The sequence below is a fragment of the Neomonachus schauinslandi genome, chromosome 1, assembly GCF_002201575.2.
Source record: "Neomonachus schauinslandi chromosome 1, ASM220157v2, whole genome shotgun sequence".
NCBI lineage: Eukaryota > Metazoa > Chordata > Mammalia > Carnivora > Phocidae > Neomonachus > Neomonachus schauinslandi.
In genome coordinates this window covers 209,126,779-209,136,782 of record NC_058403.1, presented here as the reverse complement: position 1 = coordinate 209,136,782, position 10,004 = coordinate 209,126,779, and the positions used below count along the sequence as shown (strand labels likewise).

The 10,004-nt window shown below is 58.8% G+C and overlaps 1 protein-coding gene across 2 annotated transcripts in view; it reads right to left on the bottom strand.

Annotated features, from left to right (window-relative positions):
* CERS4 (ceramide synthase 4) overlaps window positions 1-9,636 on the bottom strand; it is a 31,195-nt gene extending 21,559 nt beyond the window's left edge. Inside the window, exon 1 of one of the 2 annotated variants that reach the window (XM_021705102.2) lies at window positions 9,497-9,636. The gene's annotated coding sequence lies outside the window, so the exon portion shown is untranslated. Of the gene's footprint in view, window positions 1-898; window positions 1,085-9,496 lie in introns of those variants that run through there. The other variant, XM_021705103.2, reaches the window with a different exon arrangement.
* Between the last annotated feature and the right edge of the window lie 368 nt (window positions 9,637-10,004).

The window sequence follows — 10,004 nt, the reverse complement described above, 5'->3', positions numbered from 1 at the left end:
AGCCTGCTTCTCCCTCTCCCACTCCCCCTGCTTGTGTTCCCTCTCTCCTCATCTGTCAAATAAATGAATAAAATCTTTTAAAAAATAAATAAAAAATAAATTAAAAAAAAGATTTTATTTATTTGACACAGAGAGAGCAACAGCGAGAGAGGGAACACAAGCAGGGGGAGTGGGAGAGGGAGAAGCAGGCTTCCCGCAGAGCAGGAAGCCCGATGCGGGGCTCGATCCCAGGACCCTGGGACCATGACCTGAGCCGAAGGCAGACGCTTAACGACTGAGCCACCCAGGCGCCACCGGGAGGGAGAGAATCTTAAGCAAGCTCCATGCCCAGTGCAGAGCCTGATGCAGGGCTTGATCTCACCACCCTGAGATCATGACTTGAACTGAAATCAAGGGTCAGACCCTTAACCCACTGAACCACCCAGGTGCCCCAGCGTCCCTATTTCATGGAAGAACTGAGTCTCAGGGACCCCGGGTCACACAGCCGGGAAACAGCTGGTGTCCGAACTCTGCTCTATACCACTAGGCGCTCGGGATAGACCTGGGCTCACAGAACCTCGGCTCAGCCACAGCAACCCTGGCATTCTTGGAAAGCAGAACCTGCCTTTAGCCCCTGACTCCACTCCATCTCCACCTCTCTACGCTGGACTCTGCCTAGGTCCCCAGAGACACCCCGCCCTTTCCTTGGCCAATCGCAGTGGCCAATTCTTTGTCTATGTATCCATGACACCTTATTGCATATAGGACTCCTTGTCTGCCCCTCCCTCCAAGAACTGTGGCGTCCTGGCTCCCCTCCTCTCTGTTCTATCTCTAATGCATGCTGGTTTTCCTCTCCTTTGGCCCCAAATCCAGTCCCGGACCCCCACTACCATCCGCTGTGCCTGGAATTCGCACCCACCTGGAAGCTGCGATCGGCGCAGGCACACATTGGGGCTCCGAGTCCCGCAGCTCCCAGGTGTCTCCCCCAGCAAACCTGCTAAACCGAGAGCACCTGCCCCTTGCCCAGACACGCCAGGATCAAGATCAAGTCATCCTGCACCGGAGTGTGCGCTCTTCCTCCCCAGGCTTCTTGGCCAAGGTCACACCTCCCACCCAGTCTTTGGGGACAGGCACGTGGGAGTTGTCCCAGAGCCCTCCGCACTCAGCCCCTCCTCTCGGGCTGCGACGGCGTCCGCCTGCCACGTGACCACCGAGCGGGTCCCTTCCCACTCAGGTCAACAGCTGTGGCCTCCTCCCTGGGCTCCCGGCCTCTGGGCTTTGCCCAGACGGCCCTTCTAACGTGCAGATCACACCCGTGGCTTGAAATCCCGCAAATGCTCCTGCCCCCAGCACTGTGTCCCCCGGCACACCTCTGGGCTTGTGCTCGGTCTGTTCCCCCTATCAGTAATGTCCTCCTTTCTGCCTGCCAAACGCCTTCGGCTTCTTCAAGGCTCTGTTCTCACACTCATGGGCCAGAAAGCCCTGCCCCTGGGCTGGACTGGGGGCCCTCCCCTCCATCCCTCCCACAGCCCGGTCACCCTGCCGCCCCAGCCCTCTCCCGTCTGTGCACCCACCAATCTCCTTCCAAAGCCTCGCTTTGTTTTTAAGCATGCTGATTTTTCAGAAGAAACTTTCCCTCCCTCCCCTCAAGGGAAAGTCGATGTCACCGCGGGCAGTGGCCATAAGACAGATACAATGAAAACAAGATGACATTCAGTCCTGGCCAGTGCTGGATGCTGGCGAGGCTGCCAGTCCGGGTCCGAGCTGTCCTTGTTCAAGGGGAGGGTGGCAAGCGCCTGTCACCTAGGCCTTAAAGATAGAGTGCGGCGTGGGAGGCTCGGGCCTCGAGGTCGCCCGAAGGGAGCGATTCTGTGACCTCTCCTTGCACACAGGCTGTCCTTGAATTCCACAGATGAGGGAAGTGCTGCCCCAAGAGCTCCTCAGTGGCTGAGACAGGGCTGGGGAGGGACATCTTCGGGGGGGGGGGAGCGTTGAGGATGTTGGGGCGGGCAACCTGATCTGGGAACTCCACGCCTGGGCAGGAGTTTGGGGACATATAACCCAGCGGTGGGAGGGGCCAAGAAGAGCCGGTGTGGGAGAATTCCAGGTGTGGGACGCCGAGAAGGTGCCTTCTGAGCACAAAAAGGGGTGATGATGGGGAAAGGCAGGGCCTCGAGGGCTCTGGAGCCCCAGCACCCCCAGACACTGCCTCCCTGCCCCGACTGCCATGCCTCTGAACGTGGGCCCACGCCCTTGTCCGGGTTCCGGGTCACACAGGGGCAAACCGTGACCTTCAGAGTCCACACACCTGGGCAGATCTGCTCCTGCGGGGTGGCCTCAGGCCAGCAGCACCTTCTGTGAAACTGTCCCCGTCCTGTCTGCCTGCCCAGGAAGGGTGCGGAGCCTGTGGAGGGAGCCCGTGAGCGCTGGTTGTCCCCTAGGTGCAGGGCTGGGGTTCCAAACCTCATGCGGTGGAGCAGAGAAGGGTCCCCCGCCGGAACGCCAGGCTGTCCATGGGCCCTTTAAGGACCAGAGGTGTCTGTGTAACTAGAGGCCAAGCTGCACTTCCTCTCAGATGACCCCCTCGGATGGGATGCGCACAGATGCAGGCCTGCTCACCGATGGAGGGCAGGCGGCTGGGGCGTGCAGGCAGGCAGAGCGCTTGTCCCCACCCAGCCCTCAGCAGCACACAGCTCAGAGGACAAGCCTGTCCCTCCCCCCCACCCAGGGCGGGGGAGACCTCTTGCAGACACCACCCACCCCCACCCGTGGTTCTCAGCCAGGGTCCATGGCCAGATTCCCAGGGTCTGGTCAGATTTCAGAAACATCACTCTAATGCAATCCCCGGATGTCCCCTCGGCCTGAGTCACTATTCATCGCTCTTCCAACCCTTCAAAGTAAGCAGCCTGCTTGTTGCTTCTTCCAGGAAGCCTTCCGGGACTTCCAGGCTGCATCGCGGGTTCTCCATTTGGTGTTTTATTTTGCCTTGTAACTGCCCAGGAACGTATCTCTCTATCTCACCAACGAACAGGGGGGGCTCTGGGCAGGCAGTCAACGGGGTCTGATTCCTGTCTGTGTCCACTGTCAGCTCCAACTCAGGCCTCAGTTCCAATATTACCTCCTCACAAGGGCCAAGTTACATCAGCACAGGTAAGGCAAGAAAGAACGCCTTCGCCAGCTACAAAGCACGATGCTGCTAAAATTTACAAAGGGTGGTGCTTCCGGAATATTTCAGTAATAATAGAGGCATCCAGTCTCTGTGTCCTGGGCAAGAATGAGCTACTCTAGATGAAAGCCAGTGGCTGCAAACGTCCACGTAGTAATGGTTTCTAAATATTCTGTGCCCGACATCTAGGCAGTATTTGAGCAATGCTGTGTGCAAACGACTTATGTTCTGGTTGGATTTCCCAAAGTCCCAAGGCACGACCTCTTCACCTATTTTCAGAAGTTCAATCAGTTACCTGCACTCAGTCCTGGATGATTACCGTCCAAGGTTGAAACAGGTTGAAACGGGTGAGCAGCTCCTGCCCTGTGGCTTGCTCCTGTCTCAATCCAGAAGTTACTGCAAGCATCTTTGATATTTCATCAATGCAAATGCCACGGTTCTGACCGTACCCGCCACCGCCCCCCCAGCCCCCGGAAAGTGCTCTGAAAATCCTCAGCCCTAACAGTCAACTTCACCAAATGTGGGACCAACAACTCAGGCGTGTAAGTAAGAGACCTCGTTCCCTGAGCTCGTCCCACAGGCTCTTAGATTTAATGAGCACCTCCTATTCCGTGCATCGCAATATGTCTGTGGAGTCATGTAAATTTCATGGCGTAAAAAAGGCTACAAGCTTCAAAATTCAAAATCAGTCCCTTGCCAGAGAGAACTACCCGAGAGGAAGCATGTGCCTGGGTACAACCCGACACCCCCTCCGAGAACCGCCTCAGTTTGCAGACCCGAGGAACCTCTCGACTCCCAGTGCACGAGAAACTGGACTTTGGTGTTAGAAATGAGCCATCTGGGGCGCCTGGGTGGCTCAGTTGGTTAAGCAACTGCCTTCGGCTCAGGTCATGATCTTGGAGTCCCGAGATCAAGTCCCACATCGGGCTCCCTGCTCAGCGGGGAGTCTGCTTCTCCCTCTGACCCTCTCCCCTCTCATGCTCTCACTCTTCTCTCATGTAAAAAAAAAAAAAAAAGAAAAAAGAAATGAGCCATCTGGAAAGCAGCACTGGGAACACATATCTAAAGGGTCATGGCATTCGCCCAGGGTTCATGGTCTATCAAAAAAACCTTCTTATTCAAAAGTGAAAGATTCGAAATCTAGGAAGAGGGGAAAAAAACAGGACCACCTTAGAGAGGCTCCGCCCCCCCCCCCTTACTCTCAACATGTTTGTGGAAAATTCTAGGAATATGTGGGAAAGTTCTAAGTGTCCTGACTCAGGGTCTAAATTGCCACCAACTGCTTCCAGGCTCTGGTTAGGCTCCCCCAGGAAGCTGCAGGGGGGCTGGGGGGGGGTGGCCAGCGCCAGGTGCTTCTGTGGTTCGCATTTTGCAGCTGCGTAAACTGAGGCACAGAATCACCCAAGGGCACAAAGGAGGAGGCAGCGGGCTGGGATTCAAATGTAAGCCCACCCGTCTCTAAAGACTGCCTCCTTGTCATCACCGCACAAACATTTATTGTGTGCCTGGAGCTGAGGTCCTGGACAGGGTGAGGGTTGGGGGCGGCAAATACTATACATTTTATTAATTTATTTCATTGTGCTGGATAGCGGAGAGAAAAATAGGGCAGAAAAAAGAGATCAGGAATTGGGCAGTGGGGGATGCGATTTTAAACAGGAAGGTCAGGATGGTCTCCTTAAGAAGGTGATACTTGAGGGGCACCTGGGTGGCTCAGTTGGTTAAGTGTCTGCCTTTGGCTCAGGTCGTGGTCCCAGGGTCCTGGGATGGAGCCCCACATCGGGCTCCCTGCTCAGCAGGAAGCCTGCTTTTCCTTCTCCCTCTGCTGTTTTGTGGCTTGTGCTCTCTGGCTCGCTGTCTCTCTGTCAAATAAATAAATAAAATCTTACAGAAAAAAAAAAAGAAGGTGATGCTTGAGAAAAGAGATGAGGAAGCCATGGGCATAGAGCATTCTAGATAAAGGGAAGAGGCTGTGCAAAGGCCCTGAGGCTGGGCCATGGGCAGTAGCTTCAAGTGATCCAGACGAAGCCCGGGGCTGGAACAGAGGGCCATGTGGGAAGAGGTGCTGGCAGGGAGGTGACAGCCTTAGATTAAGGCCCACCCTAGTCAACATCTCAGATGGAAAAATGAGATCCAGAGGCAGATGTTTGCAGAGCTTGTCCTGCCTACTCTCCCCTTCTGTCACGTCCTTGTCCCCTGCCATCTCCTAAGAGTGTAGTTAGACTCCCTCGCTCCAGCTGTAGCTCCATGGCGCCTGCCAGGCTCATTGTCATAGCTGAGCCGGGGCCTAAGGGAGCTGCCCTGAGGCGCACCCATCCCTAGTTTGGAGAGGGGTGGGGTGGGGAGGACAGTGGCGGCCACAGGGTCCTGGATCAGCAGGACCACTGATCTCTCTGATCCAGAGTCCAAGGCTCTGAATCCTCTCATTAAGGCTTCTGAGGCTTGCTAAGGTTTGGAGGCATGCTTGGGTCAGCGGTGGGAGTGAGAACGGTGACCAGATCCAGGTGGCCAAGCCCTCGTCCACATGCACTGTGGGGGTGGGGGGGGTGGGAGGGGGGAACTCGAGTCTTTTCCCTTCCACCTGGAAAGGGAGTGACAGCAGGCTGATGGCGCGACCATCCTCAAAATACAGCTCTTTGGTTTTTGCCGCCTGCTATCCTCGCATCTCTGTCCCCTCCCTGAGAGTATCCTGCTCCATATCCAGCTCTGTGCCCTGCCTGGCCTGCCCACCTGGTCACTGCCGCTGCCTGCCTCCCCCCACCTCCTCCCTGCCTTCATACCCCCTATCTGTGCCCTCTTCCTGGCTATTTCACTTCCTCGGGGAAGTCTTCAAGGTCAGCTGAGCCCCCATCACGGGAAGAGGAAGACTTGCCCACCGGGAAAAGGGGTGGATTCTCTTCCTTCCTCCTGCCAGCCTCCTGCGCCATCAGGGTTCCAGGAATGACCCCCCCCCACCCCGCAAATTGCAAAGCAGTGGGGCTCCGCAACCTCTTAACCTTCAAGCCAGGACCCTCCCAAGGTCTGCTGTTGTTGGACTGGGGCACCCTGAGACCTTCGCTCTCTTCGTCTGCCCCTCTGCCCACGCTCCCCTTTGTTCCCTCTGATCCAGCCACCCTGGCCTCCTTGTTATACCTCCAACATGCCAGGCCTGGTCCTGCCTGAGGACCTTTGCACATGCTGGTGCCTCTGCTTGGAATGCTCTTCCTCCAGATGTCCACCTGGCTCTTTCTCATCCTTCGGGTTTCACACCCACTCCCCCACCTCCCTGCCTCTCACAACATTAGCTCCATGAGGTAGAAGCAGGGAAGCTTGTGTTCATTGCTCAGCCCGGTGCCTCCCACTGCAGGCACTTCATTAATATGTGCTGCATGAATAAATGACAGACACAGGGGCAGAAGGGAGGTGGGGGCGGGGGGGGGACAAGCACAGGATAGCGGGGTTCTTCAGGATGGGGCTGGCACCTCAGAGACACAGTCATGGGGTCCTGGGGCAAAATATGGGGTTGGGAGCCCAAGATGGTGGGGCGGGGAGAGAGTTGAGCTCCTGCGCATTCATTGTGGGGAACTGGTGGGACAGTCTCATATTAACAAAGGTATGAAGTCGAGATCGAAGGAGGAGAAAGACCTCTATGCCACTCTGGTCAGAGCCCATTCAAGTGTGGCAAAGAAGAGCCCATTCTGAATGGCTTGGGATGGGGTGGGAAAGACAGCCAAGGGAGGAAAATCCCTACCACTGAATTATTTAAGCAGAGGATTCAGAAACTCAGCTGAGCTGACCATTTCCTCCTTTTTGAAGCCCTTGCTCCCTGGCTTCTGGCTTGCCACCTAACTGTTTCCTTGCCTCCTCTCTCTGCCCAATCCCCCCAGGTGCTGATGCCTCCCAGGCTCCAAGCTTGCTTCTTCAAAGCCCACCCTGCACCTCGCCACCATCTGGGTGTCTAGCAACATCACAATTTCCAGATGCACCGGAACCTGCTCCCCAATCAGTGGCTGCCCCACCACCCCCACTTCCAATCTCTCCAGGATCCATGCACTTCTCCCTCATCCCCACCTCCATCTCGATCTGGACCAGCGAGGTTGCTTCCAGTCTGGTCTCTTAGCTCCTGCCATGCATCCTGCAGTTTCTGCCCTCCACATCTCTGTACCCTGGTCTCTCTGCCCTGTTAACTCTGAATCATCTTTAGTAACCCACCAATGATCACCTCCTCCAAGAAGCCTTCCCTGGGGAGGGTGAACCAGGCCACTCCTCCGGGCTCCCTCCCCCCAGACATCCAGGCACCTGCTGTTTTACCAGGTGCTTATTGGCACCTGGGCGCTGTGTTCACCTCTGAGGTGATGACTGCTATTATTCCCATTTTACAGGTGAAGAAGCTGAAGCAAAAAGGAGGTGAAGTCAGTAGCCTGGGCACCGAACTTAAGCGGGCAGGACAAGGTCAGAGTCAGCCTCCAGAGAGTGGGAGAGAGGACAGCCTGTGGTGCTCAGATAAGAGGAGCCTGTCCCCGGGCACCTTTGGCATCCCGAGGGTGGTGGGAGGCCCGCTCCTGCTCCCCCCTACCCCCCCGGCCAACTACAGGAGCCCAGTGGCTTCTGTGCCAAGCGATCACTCCAAGCCAGGCGCTGGGCCAACCAAACACTTTACACGCCTGACTCACTCAGTCTGCAGAAGGCCCTGGGTCTGGAGGTGGGCAGTTACACAGTGCTCCCATTTCTCAGTGCAGGAAATGGGGGCTCATGATGCTGTGAACTCGCGCTGGCTCTGGCGGCCTCCCCCATTCTCTCAAGGCCCCGGAGGCTGCCACTGTTTTCAGCCAAGTCCTTTCCTAGCCAAGGCTTCCTTTGATCAGAACAACACTCCCAGGGATAGGTTCTACTGACCCATTTTACAGATGGGCAAACCGAAGCCCAGAAAACTTTCCCCGGGGTCACAAGGCCAGTTCCATGACCAAGTCTCCCAGCTCATTTCTACTACCTCTTCCCTCCCCTCTCAAGACACCTCCACTGGGAGTAGGTGAGCTGGGAAAGCAGGCAAGAAAGGTCCTGGCTTGGCCTGTGGGGACCCAGGTGGCTGAGTCTCCTGCCACCCACACCCCAGCCATGTTTATTCACAGCAGCTGCTCTTGGAAGGGGCCTGAGTGGAGACCGGGGACCCTGGGAGCTTCTAAGGCAACCCCATACTCCAGAATGTCTTTCTCGGGCAGCCTCCCTAAAAGAGGACTGGGGACAGCTTGGCCCCTGCACTCAACGGCTGGAGACCTTGCCTGGGTGTAGAGTGGGTCTCCAGGAGCCTCCCCCATCAGGTGGCATTTCAGAGGTTTTGCAAGTCAGACAGCCAGGACAGCCCCACCCCACCTGCTTCTCCCTCAGTTTCCCCATCCCAGCAAGCAAAGGCCCCTGCATACTCCCAGCTGCCAGCGCCAGAAATCTCCGCGCAGGTTCATTTACGCCCCACTTCTGAGCAGGCAGGGAACGCAGAGGATGTTCTTCTGCCAGAATGCAACCCCCCCCCCGCGTCACCCCCTGTCCACCACCCCTTCCGGTGGGGGACAAGCCAGCAGCCTCCTCCCGGGTTCCCTCCCATCCCTCCTGCCCACAGCAGGGGATCTTCCTAAGACACAACAGGACCGGGTTCCTCACTTTGCTCTAAGCCTCCCGTGGCCCCCCCAGACTTGAGAAGGGAATCCACTCACTCCCCGCCATCTTCGAGGCGCGGGCCAACCTCTCCCCACCTCCGAGCCTCCCTCCCGGCGCTTCAGCCACGCTGGCCTCTTTTCTGCCCTGCAAACACACCAGGCTGGGCCCTACTTCTAAATCTCGCTGCTTCCTGGGCCTCAAAAGCCCTCGCTGGCTGGTCCACTCAGGCCCGGATGACACCTTCTCCGAGAAGCGCTCCCTGACCCTTCCTCCATCTCCCCGAGGTGTTGTCCTCCCGGCACTTAGCGCGGGCTGGAGTGATCGGAGCCTGTTTACACGGTGGCTAGCCGTCTACGCAGCCGGGCTGCGAGGTCAGGGCGCCGGCCGCGTCCCCAGCGCCGGCACTCCGTACGGTTTCCTTGGCGTCTGACCCACACTCGCGTCGCGCTCCTCGCATTCACCCACCCGGACTCCCCCGCGTCGCCGGGCCAGGCTCGCCCCCACTCCCTCCTGCCCGTTTCGCAGCCGCGTCCCCGGCGCTCGGGGGAGCAGGGCTCTCTCGGGGCGGCGGCCCGGGGCCTGGGACCGGATGGGAAGCCCCGAGAGGCCGCCCCGGGCGGGGTGAGGGGGGGCCAGGGCCGCCATGGCCGCGGAGGCGGGGCCGGGGCTCGCCGCGACGGTGGCGTTCGGGGCGGTGTTCGGGGCGCGGGGGCGCTCGCTTACCTGGGGGCGCGGGCGGCGGGGCGAACCGGGGGTGGGCGGCAGAGGCGGAGGGGAAGGAGCACGCGCAGCCCGCACGCGGCCGCCGGACTCTGCTCCCAGCGCCGCCTCTGCCGTGGGGCCCGGGGGTAGGCAGGGGTGGAGGGAACGGGGCGGGGCCGGGGCGGGGCCGGGGCGGGGCCCAGCGGGGCGCGGGGTCCTGGCGGGGCTCGGCCCTCTCCGCGAACTGGACCGCTTCCTGGACCCCCGCCCCCGCGGGCCTAGCTCCGCCCCAGACCCGCCCCCCGGGCCCGTCCCCCCGCTCCCCCCCGCCCCACTTCGGCCCGCCCCCCAGGCCGGCCGGGAGGCGCGCCTGGCCGAGATCCAGCCTCAGGTCTTTTGCTTGCGCCTTATCTCTCGCCTTTGAACCCAGCACCGCGGCGCTCAATCTGGCCCATGGTTCTGTTCCATTCGCTGCACGTCCGCCCGATCCCCTCCCGGGTCCCCGCTTCTGGCCTGGCTCTGACCCGTG